This window comes from Lonchura striata, chromosome 5 (genome assembly GCF_050655825.1).
Source record: "Lonchura striata isolate lonStrDom1 chromosome 5, ASM5065582v1, whole genome shotgun sequence".
In the NCBI taxonomy this organism is placed as follows: domain Eukaryota; kingdom Metazoa; phylum Chordata; class Aves; order Passeriformes; family Estrildidae; genus Lonchura; species Lonchura striata.
The window spans coordinates 45,582,606-45,596,275 of NC_140707.1; the positions used below are offsets into that span (position 1 = coordinate 45,582,606).

A 13,670-nucleotide genomic window follows, 5' to 3' on the forward strand; every position below is an offset into this window, starting at 1 on the left:
TCTTAACTTCTAGAAAAATAAAACTATTATCATATCTTTCCTGGACATAATACTCTAAAAATAATTAACTTATTTTAGTGAAAATATATAAGTGAAAATATATATGACTCTTTGGTTTAGGAAACTGATTTGAAAATAAAGAAAATAAGATCATGAAACAATGAGTCTAAATATCCACAAGCAGGACTTGGGTAATGGAGAACGAATAGAAGAAAGTTGCATATCACCCCAAAAACCACAGAAAAAAAGATCACAGATCTTTTGAGAGAGATCAGTGAGAGAATAAGAATAACTTTAGGTTAACTATAGAGCAAATAAGATGAACTCAAAGATAATGCTTTGCATGTATTTAAAAAGTATTGATCTTAAAAAGCATTTAATCTCAAGATCTCAAAACAGTTTTTAAAAATTAATTAAAAAAACTAAGCATCACCTTAAAATGTGCCTTTGAGGACTTTAAACATTACTATGTTATTCTCATTAAAAATTAAAATACACTAGGGATACCTGAGAATAGCATGATTTTCTTGACTTCTAGGTTTCTCGGTAAACCAAGAGGACATTCTCAGACCATCAGTCAATATGCCAGTTGGAGCTGGCATCTGAAGAGATTGTGACAGATGGTGAATGTGATAGTTTTTATTCAGTTCTGAGTGCATGGATTTAGCAATTGTGTGTTGAACAATACATTCCAAAGATATTTTATAGAAGCTATCTCTGCTTCAGTCACACTTGAAAGCTAGGAAATTAGACAGAATAAGCATATCTGAAATGGTTAAAAAATTCCTGAGTACAGACAGACTTTAAGAAAAGGATGAATAATGGTTAATAAGACATACATCTTTTAAATATTTGCCCTCCAACCCACAGGATATTATTAGGAAAAATGCTATTCAAGAAATTAATTGCCAATTGCCAGTTTCTAAGAGAAATTTCTTTTTCTAAGTCTGAGATTCTTCATTCAAATGATAAATGCATCTGAGTGAGGGTAAAATATCAGGTACCGTCAACAGTGGTCACTGACAGAACAGCTACATTTGACATTGTGAATAATGTGTGTACAGGTACACATTAGCAGAACAGAATTCATGATTCTTATATTTATAAGGTCTGTATATATATAGATATATACTGTAAAACCAGTATATATCTATATGTGTATATTTACTAAGTATATATCTACTAAGCCAACCATGGGGTAGGAATGTCTGGGACATTAGGGACTGTCATATTTTAGAAATGGAAAGGACTTAATTTCTTTCCTTTCATAATATGCTCATTTGAGTTGTTGTTATTTGAAGGATATAGATGTGTTGGTGAATGGGGAATATATGGCTTCCGTCTGATTTTCACTCTGTCTAGAATAATATTCTCTGTATTGGGTTCCAAACATCAAAGGCTAGGTTTTCTCTGCTTCATTTGTTTGCTGATACACTGCAATGATTTCCGGCATAAAGTTCTGCTGAACTTTCTTATGGAGTTAGAAATCAGATTAGAATGTAGAGTCAGAATGCTTTGATTAATGTCCTGTATAGTCAGTTTTCTGGCTCTATTCCATTTTTCTTTCACAGCATATGTGAGATCTAAAAAAAAAACCCTTCTCAGTCATTTGCAAGTTTAGTCAATTTAATGTCCTTATGTGTTTTTCTCATACCGCTCTTTGAGGCATCATCTTTTCTGTTTCCAAACATCTAGCTAGTAACAGCATAATTGAGATAAAAACTTCACACCTAATTAGATATAGCAAATGGATTCAGACAAAGGTTCTTTTTGCGTATGTTGCTCAATTATGGAGAAAATTCTTCTGAAATATTTAGGAAACATTAAGAAGTGTAAGTAATTTGGGGTTTTATAGTTGTAGGAACTTAGGTAAATAACCAGGTAAAAAGAGTTAACCATGTGCCAAAAAATTCTAAGAGGTGACAGTCTGTGTGAAATTACATAATTCTCATAAATGGTTATCATAATAACATTCAAAAATAAAAGCAAGCACTGATAAATTTGTATTAGGAATATTTATGAGGTCATTTCTTCAGTTGTCTGTCTTACTAAGCACAGTGATAACAGCCAACAGCTGCTTCAAACTTATATGTTGAAGTCACACAGAAATATTGACAAGTCACAAAAAAGCATAAAATCTGGTCAGATTACAAATGGGGTTTATGTAGAGCATTTCACTCTGTGTAAAAAAAAGAAAATAATTACATTTATTAATTTCTATTTCAAATATCTTTGGCATTTTTATAAGAGCACTATATGCAGTGCACAAGTCATACACATCTTTTCTTTTTTGGATAAAATTATCTTATTTTTTTCCCCATAGAAATACTCTGCATACATTCTGTATCACATTATAATCAGTTAGATGTTAACCAGTAAAGAAAGAGTTTACACATTGTATTAAATATATCCTAGTATTTTTTGTCAAGTGCAAATAGATGTTACCTTGCATCCAATTTATAAACAATTTTTTGTAAGAAAATGTATAATTACTTGCCTGCATTTATAGATGAAGATTCTCAGTTCTACCAACTTTGGTTTAGGTATAAGGACAACTTGCATATAAATATATTCTTTTTTGTAAACATGCTATTCTCATATTCTTTAGCAATACTGTTTGCATTTGAAGTATTAGATTTTTTTTTGCTATGGTAAGGTATTTTTTTAAGAAGCAAGATAATTATTTTTACTTAATTTGACTTCCAAAACAGTTGTTGAAAACTATTGTAGCTTTAAATAAATAATATTATCAAGACTACATTTCATGTACATTCTGCAGAAAATATATTATGAGAATTTACTTATAACAGCAATAAATAGCATACTACTGTATATGCAGAACACAAATTAAATACAGATGTATTTAAAATTAGTTTCTACAAGAAGCGGGTTTTCTACGAAGAGAAAAAATCTTACAAATTCAATTATTGGAAATGTTTTTGTTATGAGAAGTTGAAATATTTCATCTTGAAAATGTGTGTTTGCAATGTTTAATGTTTACTTTGTCATTCTTAATATGCTCAAGTCAGTTTCTATGCTGCATGAAATTATTCAAGTGGTTATTTATCCCAGTAGAGGGATACTCCAGGAATAGCAGGTCCACCCACATATAATTTTTTTATTACTACAAGTTGAGATTATTAATGTTCCTGATATAATACAATGCAAAAATAAGGAAATTCAGCTTCATTCATATGGTGCTACGACCCAGATATTCACACTCCATGTGACGAGAGATGCCACCTGTATTAAGTGATTCTTTACTACATTTAATTTCTCAGAATTCGCTGAGCTAAATAGTCCAAACCAGTACATCCTGATATCCAAATATTAATTTCTGATAGCTTCCACTGATTTTAGTGGTCTGCATTGTATGTGTTAGAACATACTATAGGATGTACAGATTTGGGGTTAATATGTATTTAATATTTTCTTCTTTCCCTAATTAGACCTCTTGGCAAAACTTTGTTTTAAATATATTTTTCCCCTTTAATATGTGCATTTATATTTAATGTGAAAACTAACTATACAGATGCTATTTTCATAAGAGCCCATTGAGAAAGGCTAAAAGAAAAAGTTCCTATGGGAAATAGCAAAATGAAGGGTCACATCTGGAACGATGAATTTATTTTACTACATGCCTTATAACCAAATAAGTTATATAGTACTTCACAGGGACAATTAAAATGTAACAGCTCACTGTGGGCTAAAGTTGCAAAAATAATTTAGCCTAAAAGCTCAGTCTTTGAGCTATACATATACACTATACGTAGTTAGGAAACATGACATAGTTAGGAAGCATGACTCTCTGACAGTAGATGCATGCAAAAACCCTAAATCTTTTTCAAGTACAAGTGTCTGTAAGAATTTTATTCTAGCTTTTTTTTCCAAATTATTTACTTCTATGTCCATATTCACCCTACGCCTGTGAAATCAGATCTTTAAAAAAAGTTTTCTGAGGACTGTGCAGATCTTCTTTTACAAAGTTAACAAATTAGGTGTCTTAGGAATTGACAATTCTTGAGTAAGAATTAAATATGGGCAATAAAGTATGGGGAAAGACCTTTTCTAGTTTGGTGACTGTTTTCTGTACATTTTGGTGGCTGCATGTGCTAATAATCAGCTTTGAGCAGGAAAATGTAACTCACTGACATGATCCAATTAGGAGATTACTCTGTCCAAATTCAAATGCAAACAAGACTATAAATAAAGTCAATAGTATGAATTTTGTTTAACAGTGAATGTGAGGTAGAGAAGTAGAAACTGGAGCGGGGAGGAGAAAAAGAGAGTGAAAGAGAGTGAAAGAGAGAGATTAAGCAAAAGATGTCACCACCATATGATTTCCTGTGACATCCTACTGGTCCTTCTTCACTTGGGACTTCAGTGGTGGAGGTCCTGGAGTCATTCTTCTGCAGGTACCACCTTGATACTGTCCAAGTCTTGCATGTCCATGGGGTCTAGATGCCACTTACACAGCTTGGGACAGTGTGTTTGTTCTTTCCCAGTTTGCTACCATGTGAATTTTTGTTCAGATGCATTACCCAAATCTGCTTTACCAGGCCTGGAATTACCATCTTACTGCTGTTGCTGTCCCCAGTTCCATTGTGGTGGCTTATCTTATGGGAATTCCCTCTCTGACAGAGTTCTGAGACATTCAAGTGCATTCTCTAAGTTCTCACACCCATTTAACTGGATATGACTGAAAACTTTAACTGGAAGTACTCTATAAAATCTGCCACTATTGTATGTCTACTTCCACTAATTTTTTTCATTCATAGATTTTCACTTCAAAAGGTCTCACTAATCTGCTTTTGAATTTAAATCAGCACCATTTTTACAAACCATGCTGATGCTGAGGTTGGAATATGGCCATTAGTGTCATCCAAATGGAGAATACCTGCAACTCCCTGTTACAAAATGACCAAAAAACCTTCCTGCAGCCTCAGGAAAATATGCTGCCCAGATGAAATAAACATAGCCTTTTTAGTTTGATTGTGTGATTTTTGTCTCATTGTATTTCTCTACAGATTCCACAGTGGTTAGAATTAGTTGTAAAAAATAAATTTCCAGGATGTAATTTTAAGTCTTAAAATATTCACATATCTGTCAGTATTGCTTTTATATTGTTCACTGATAGTACCAATCCCTATTTACAAAGTATGAATATTTAATATTTTAATACTAGAAAAAGCTGGATGTTGAATTACCAAAATTTGATAGATTTCTTAATTATCTTGTAATAAAAGTATTCAGAAAAAATTATATTCAGTCTGTTCTTGCAAAAAAACCTGCAACAATGCATTTTTAAAACAGAGCTTTTTTTTTTTCCAAATATGCTATTAAAGAACATAAAATTCTTAGCAAATAAATAAAAATGGAGTATGTTCTCTTTTACACTTATCATTAGGAAAAAAAAATTGCACTTTTTTATTATCTATATTTTTGATTCATATTAAGCAAATCATGTTTTAAATCATACATAAGCCTCATTCAGGAACCTTGACTAGATTAAGGACCACGGGAAATATACACAAAATTTGAATTATGAATTCAGTTTTTCTTGATTCACTTTTTCTTTTCCTCTAGCTGGAAGTGTTATATCTGTTGATCAATTCTACATTCTTTCTTCACATCCATTGATAGCATAGCTATAAAAGATGTTGCACAATAGTTGTGTGGATATCATTTATTTCCATGTGAATTGTGAGAATGTTATGACTGAATGTAGAGAAACAGACATATGATCTGAAATTACAGTGCAGTAGATTTCAAAGTTTATATGGAAGTTTTGGAACAAAGTTAAAAATACAATTCTGCAATTACTATAATGACTTTACTAAAAATGTATTGTTTCTGGCACTAGACATAAACATGAATGTGTATATACTAAAATGAAAAGTAAAAAAAAAGGTTGCATCACTGCAATATTTATATAGTTCTATACTGCAGTGCATCAGCTCTATCAAACTGAAGTGCATCAGCCTTACTGCTAAAACAAACCTAGGTAACTACAGAATATACCTGCTGTACTAATCCTGTCAATATTAAATTAATTAATACTACCTTATGAAAAAATAATTCTTGTAAGTTTGTCTTCAGAGTTTATTATCTGCTGAAATAATATTCAGGTGCAGTGGCAAGTGTGTGCAGTCTCATCACCACTAAATACCTTTCTTCAGTGGTCTTCATCCATTAAATTTAAGGCTTATGAGAAACTACTTAATCTATTGATTCTATTTTCAAAGGGAAGAGAAATTAAATTTGTCACCTAGCAAGTAGAGAAATATTCCTGTCAAGGTTTTCAGTGATATTTAGACACTAAATCATATTTGAATAAGGGGCTGATGAAATTAAATCAAAAAGCATGACTTTGTAAAGCTCTTAACACTCTCTGCAACTACTTTTTGGTAAGTAAAACATTTATATGCCTAAATTTTCTCTGTACTGCAGTCACCTTGGAAGAACTGAATAATTACTAAGCATAGTAAGAATCTACTTACAGTCTCTTAAAGACCTGACCCTCTATCTGAGCTTGAAATAAATGTGTGTTGAGACGGGAGTTCTACTGAAAACACAGCTAACAAACATATTTTCTCAAATGGATGATGGCCATTTTCCTCTAAAATATCTGATAGCTAGCAGGTACTTCTGTATCTGACATCACTTCAATCACCTCCACATCAGCAAGTATCCAAAGAAACCTTTGTGAGAGACTGAACTACAAAGGGGTCTCTGTATAAAATTTTTCTCTTTTTTACTGACACTAAGCCAGTTTTAAGAATGAATTCAAGATTTACAGGATTCTCAAGCTTATTATTACAACTACCAGCTTCATAAAAAGAAAAGCCTCTGCCATTTACAGAGTTGAAAATGAGTTCAATAGTAAAGATGTAGAAATTGAATATGCAGACTTCTGAAATGTGTCTTCAATATAAGCGCTACCAGAAAGAGACAAAAACCTGCTTCTTTCTGGTATTCAGATATATTTTTCTCTTCCAATGGAAAAAGTTCACTAAAGATGAAAAGGAAAAATATCGTTCTGCTTAGATCACAGAAGACTCCTGATTTACTTTCTTTTTCCTATCTACTAAAAACTTATTGAGGTAGTCATCATCACAGGCTACAAATATTCTTCAACAAATAAATACAACAACAGCAAGCAGAAATTTAGCCCTTTTGAACTCCTGAACACCTCTGGCTTTTGTTTTCTTTATTTATATAAATGCAAAGCAAAACACAAAGAAAATACTACCGGGAATAATAAGGAAAAGTTTCCAATGCATGCAAACATGTGAAAAAGTTGTTCTGTCATCTGTCAGTATAGTCCCTGCATTCCCTGTTACACTGAAAATTCACCCTAATGGATTCAATACTTTTAGCCAAGTAACCAATGGATGGAGAGGAGGTAACTTTCATCTGTATGATTCTGGCTACTGAGGTCTGGTGTTTTTTTAAGAAATGTTGTCAGCACTTCCTGCAGAGATGAGAGCTTAAGTTTACAAACATGAATTTCTAATGTGCTTCATAGCTACACAAGTGTGTTCACTTGAGCATGCCACTCTGCCAATACTTTCCCCACAGAAATACTCAACACCTAGTGAATTGAAATGAGTTTAATACACAGACTTATGATTAATGGAAAATGGCAGAGAGTAAGGGACTGAAACAGTTCGTGGTTTGTTTGATTAATTAATAAGAGACTTTCTTTTCCCAGCTTCAACTCATTATGCTAATGAAATGTCATCAATTAAGTCTTTCCCCTGATTATTGAATCTGTCAGGTAGTGCTCAGCTAAAAAGCTGCATTCCTTTGCTGTCTTTGTTGAGATGCCATCACAGGTTTTTATGAAATGATTCTTCCATTAGACAGTGTTTGTTCTACTTTCTCATTATTGTATCATCCCATTGACCTTGAGACAGGTGAATACGGAATGACCAAAATGAGACAGAGACAACACTATCTGTGGCACTGTGGGTCAAGATAACATTATAGCAGAAAGATAAATACCATTCTTTATTCACGGTTCCTTCATAATTATTAATGTTCTGGTCAAAGATAAATTCAAGGAGAGTGTGTGACATTCAGAAACCTATGCCATGCTGTACTAGACTATGTCTTGTACAAGGTGGAAGGGAAATATTTTATCCATTCAAAATACATATTTTGCTATGAAAGTGATCTCATAGGCACATGGAAGTGGGATTGTATAACTATGGTATTCCAAGTAATTCACGGAGACAGAATAAAGAATCCACATTAAAAGAAGTATGGTTACATACCATATATTTTGAGGTATGTACTGTCTGTGTATATATTTAGGACTCAGTTGCTACTAATAGAAATATATGGGGTTCAGAGTATTGTTCTATACAATGCCAGTGGCTACAGTAAATTCTGATCTGTCAGTTACCATGGAGAGAACATAACAAATTACACTTGGGAATGAGCCTTTGGAGAGGCAGAAGGTGGGATCTCTGAAGGTCTTATCTCCCACTTTTATTTCAGCAGCTGGAGCACAAAGAATTCTTTCTGATGGTTTCCTCTCCAGATTACTTTCAGGTGATCACAGGTCTAGTCATACACCTGTGCCTCTTGCATGGGTCATGAAGTAGGAGAGAACCTATTGTGCTTCAATGGAAATGCATCAGAGAGTGCCACAATGCAAGTGAAAATGCAAAGCGAACAAAATGTGTGACTTTAAAGTTGTTGAACTAAAAAATAAAATCTCATTAAAACCCTCCTTGAGGGAAAAAAGGTCTAAAATCACACCAGGGACTGCGTTAATCTAATTTAGAAGACATCTTTCAAAGATAAAAAACAGATTAGAGAAAAAATCTTCACAGGAATTGATGGGGACAATGACTATATCAAGTCATCCAGTGATCTCTAATGTTCCTGCACAATTATATACAACATATAATGTATATTGTTCCTGCACAATTATATACATATATATAATATATATTATTGTACATATTATACACACAGGCTGGATCCGGGAAAGAGACTGAATAATGTAGCAAAAAAAATGTGTCATCAGCTGTGTGTCATCATCTTGTGAAACTTTCTCTGTAAATTTTGCAGGGGTCAAGAATATAAACAATGTTCAATTAGGTAGGAGATGTCTTTGTGTAGGACGGGTCCAACTGAACGTGGTGCATGAGAGGACTGCTGCCAGCTCCTGCCTCAAAGGACCACTGAATACTGCACCGTGGGAAAAGGCACTCCTAGGAAAGAATTACTCCTTGTCATCTTTCCTTAAACAGCCTTTTCTGTCTACTGTCAGAAATATTGTGCTGGGTTAAAAAATAAGGCTTACAAAAAACCTCCAAAACCCCTGACAAATCCAAAACACTTGAGTTGTTAAAGAAACACAGTGTTCACCATTCTATTTTCTCTCAATCCAATTACTTTAATACTTCAATAGTTAACAACTGTCATCCACAGCAGATTCAAGGGACTATCAGGGTATAGAGGGTTCTACTTATTGCTAAAATGACCATGAAGTTATTAAAAAAAATATATAGTGTAAAAATGGCCCATAGATAAGGAATAAAGGTATAGTATATTTTCTGATTATAGTACATTCCCTGATTAATTTTGCAGTTACTAAGATCCAGAATTTTTTTCCCCTTTTTAAAATACTGTTTATGCAGTAGTCATGGATTTTGCACTTGAATCACACACATTTCTCTATAGTATCACCTGGCCTGTGACAAAGAAAATAATTCTAAACAACTAGACTGCATATGATTGCAAATCTCCCCTCAGATAGGCTTGTTTGTTGGAATTTGGAACTGAAATTGGTGTTGAATTATTTATTCTAATTTTCTTTGTAAAGGACAGCAGATATTCTGGATACATTTCATTTATTGAGATTAAGCACCTTGGATGAGACTGCAACTTGTCTGCAACAGGGCTTAAGACTAAACCTGCTTGATTTTAAACTTCATTGCAGATTTCATTTATAACATTTGTGGAGATATGCAACTCACATGCTTATTTTTTCTGATATATTAAGCAAACCAAAGGGTTTAATAAAAGAAAATTCAATAACATTTTGAGCATCTCACGACTCAACCAGAGAGTTGTACTTTGATATGAACTGTATTTTTTACTATAGCCATTACCTTTCTAGTGTTGTTGACACATAAAAATCCCCCTCCTCCCAAAGCAACCTCTTATTAGGGATTATGTAGTGGTTAGGAAAGCTTCCATGCATGGTGGAAGCTATACAAATACAGGATGACACAATTTTGTAAAGTATAATCTATGAACTATATACAAAAGAAGAATAAAAATATGAAATGGGAATCATTTACAGTTACAGTAGATAGATGAGGTGTCACAGAGAACTGGTTATATTTATTTGCATATTTGTTTGGTGTTGCTATATTGTATCTTTATTTCAGTATGGCCAACATCTCTTCCCCTATACTCCATGCAAAAAACTAAATCCATTAAAAACTATCTGTAAGTCACTGTTGGTAATTATTTGAAAGAGTGCTGCTGTTATAGGAAGGACTCTCCTTCAGGGGGGAGAATAATAATTTATCAGTATAGATAATTGCACACTAACATAATAATGCTTTGGTGCAGTTTAGTTTTGTAGTTAAGCTGCATATCAGTGGAAATACCACAATATTTTCACTTCCCTCTTATGAGTAATGCAGTTTGCTTTAGATGAGGTAATTGAAAACAAAACAAAACAAAACCAAGCACAAAAATAACTGGATATAGTCCTTCATGCGTTTGCACTGAGCAAATACTAAAAGATGATACAAAACCTACAACGTCCCTGTAACACTACAAGAAATATTTCATGAAGCCTAAATAGAGCAAAAAAAAAAGATAAAAAAACAGAGCTTACTATAATTTGCTATTGTGAGAAATTTATAGGGCAGATAAAATAATAACTTTTCAAATTTATCAATTTTTTTCAGTAATATTATTAATTCTGGAATTACTTTCTATAGAATTTGGATTTTTAGTAGTTTCATAGGATTTCTTGCACTCATTTCTGTTTTTGTAGGTGAAACAAGATATTTTTAAAACCCGAAATATCTGACATAGTGTATGTTATACATTTTAAACAGGAAGAATTCAGCTTTCATTACTCATCCAAATCTAGAACTCATGACACAGTCTAGTGCTAGACTAAGAGGGAAAGAACAGATGTGATTACACTGAGGTCTCCATCACACATATTTGCTGACCAAGAGAAACTGTATACTACTGCCTTCTGAGTCAAATTAATTTTAGATATATATAGGTGCAACTTATCTGATTTCCATAGCATATATGTACTCAAGCCTGTAGTAAGTCACTCTGTCATGTGAGTTAGTCTCATTTCTGTTTATGTAAGTGATTGAAACCTCACTTAAATTTATTACCTTCAAACTCCACTTGTTTTACAATGCAAAAAAGGCTAGAAAAATCATTATATCTTTCAAAGAATTTTTTCCTTTACTGATTTCCGAGGCATCAGAATGAAACAATCTGTCTATTGAAAATCAGTAATATCAGAAACTGAACTGAACACAAATAGGCACAATGGACACAAATGTGAGTATGATTGTTTCTACCACAATATCAATAACAAATGAGAAACATAGCTTTTAGATGGAATAAGTTGAACCTTCTATTAGCTCTTGCAAGTTATGGTGCAGTGATCTTGTGGGGTTAAATGAAAAATCAGTACAAGTGAAACCAAGTATCATTTTCACAACGTTTAGTCAGCTTGCAATCCATGCCATTGCCCATCTTTGAGGCGAATAAGAGTGTCATAAAAGGTGTTTATCTCTGGTCAAGATTTAATACTGTGAACAGTACATACTGAAACTACTGGTTAACACCTCTGTTATTAAAAATACTACCCAGTTTCAGAGACATGAAGACATAGTAAAAGAAAATGATCCTGATCATTGAAGCAGCCATTTACATGAATGGAGCATAGACAGTATGAATCACACAATCACAGAATCCCAAATTATGCTGAGTTGGAAGGGACCCACAAGGATCATCAAGTCTGAGTCCTGGCCCACAGGACCATCCACCAGTAACACCATGTGCCTGAGAGCAACCAAATGCAAAGACAACTAGGAGAACAAACAGGAAATCTAAAGGTCCCAGGTTTTTATGGTCTATATATGTGTATACATACCAAAACAAAGAGAATGATAAAGAGGTGAAAGAATTAGCAGTCATGAAAGGAAATTATTTTTTCTTGTTAATATTTGTTAAAGAGTGAACTGCGATAAGCTAAAGAATCTCCATTGTTGCAAAAAACCAAAATCAGAATTATTTTGTTTGTGTAGCATAGTTTTTTAAATATATATATATTTCTAAAATAGATATTTAGCAAAAATTTTTAAGAAAGATTAAAAAATGAATAAGGTACAATATAAGCATTAATTTCTTCATGCAACCAGTGTATAAGTAATAAAAAGACTGAAATAGTTATAAATAATCAACTAGCTCATGAAGTGTAATGGATAACCAAGAAAAGGTAGAATTATGCATATGAAATTATATTAGCCTATTTTCACATCACAGTCATCATAAGAAAATATGGATTTTAAAGAATATTTCTAAATAGAATATTATGGATTAAAAAGGAACATCAATAAGTCAACAAAATGATGCAGCCTATAGTATTTTATCCATATTCTTTCATCAAATCCTTTACAGATTCCAGAGAATACTCCACTATGGAGAAAGAATAATATCAATTTCTACTTTTATAGTTCAATCTGAACACCAAAATTAAGTACAAGAACTGACCCTCTCTATCAAACTTAATGTTCCTGATAACATCTTAATTTGGACACTGAACTCTCCAAACTCCTTTTAATCAGGATTCTAGCAAGATATCTCAATAAAAATACCATCAATTTCCCCCAGTTCTTAGCTACTCAGACAAGAAAAGGAGACAAAATCTCTTTTTGAAGTGTTATGCATTGAAACTGTTATATTCTTAATTTCCGGGAAAGCCTGGCTATAAGTTTATTTAGATTCACTAGATTAGTTAAAGTGCCATATCTTATTATCTTCATTGTCTTTCATCTTTAACACATAATTAATTGTATGTGCTGAGGATGCCTCCTCCTCCTAGCAAAAAATTTTCTTCCTTCTCTGAAGCATCTGAAATGCTTCCTCTATATGATTCTTACCCTCATTAGAAATAGCAGTTTCTATATTTCTTTTTTAAATTATTTTTACTTCAACTTTTGCTAGTTACATCAATGGTCTTTGAAGTTGGTGGTGGGTTAGTTATTTTGATTATTTGTTTGTTTTATTAGTAGTATTTGGGGGAAGAGAGTAGTGTGTTTTGTTGGGGTTTTGATTTTTTATTTTATTAAACACTTTAATAAACAAGTTGTCTTATGCATTCAGCAGTTAACTGCCCAGATATTTACCTATCTGAAATGGTGTCAGCAATTCAATGTGTAATAAAAAGATATGACCTATAATATCTGCTTACTTGTACTATCATCTCTCTCTCTCTCTCCCTATATAGATATATATATACACACACCTACACAAACACACCCTCTCCCCCACAACCCCTGTATATAAAATCACATATATGCTCAGTTGTGGGAACTAAGATTTTGTTCTGATTAGGTAGTGAAGACATAAGGGATAATAAAAAGATAAAACAGCAAAAA

The 13,670-nt window shown here is 32.8% G+C and overlaps 1 long non-coding RNA gene across 1 annotated transcript in view; it reads right to left on the reverse strand.

Annotated features, from left to right (window-relative positions):
- The window catches only part of LOC146767351 (uncharacterized), a 33,591-nt gene that overhangs the window by 6,987 nt on the left and 12,934 nt on the right, over positions 1–13,670 (reverse strand). The window lies entirely within an intron of this gene.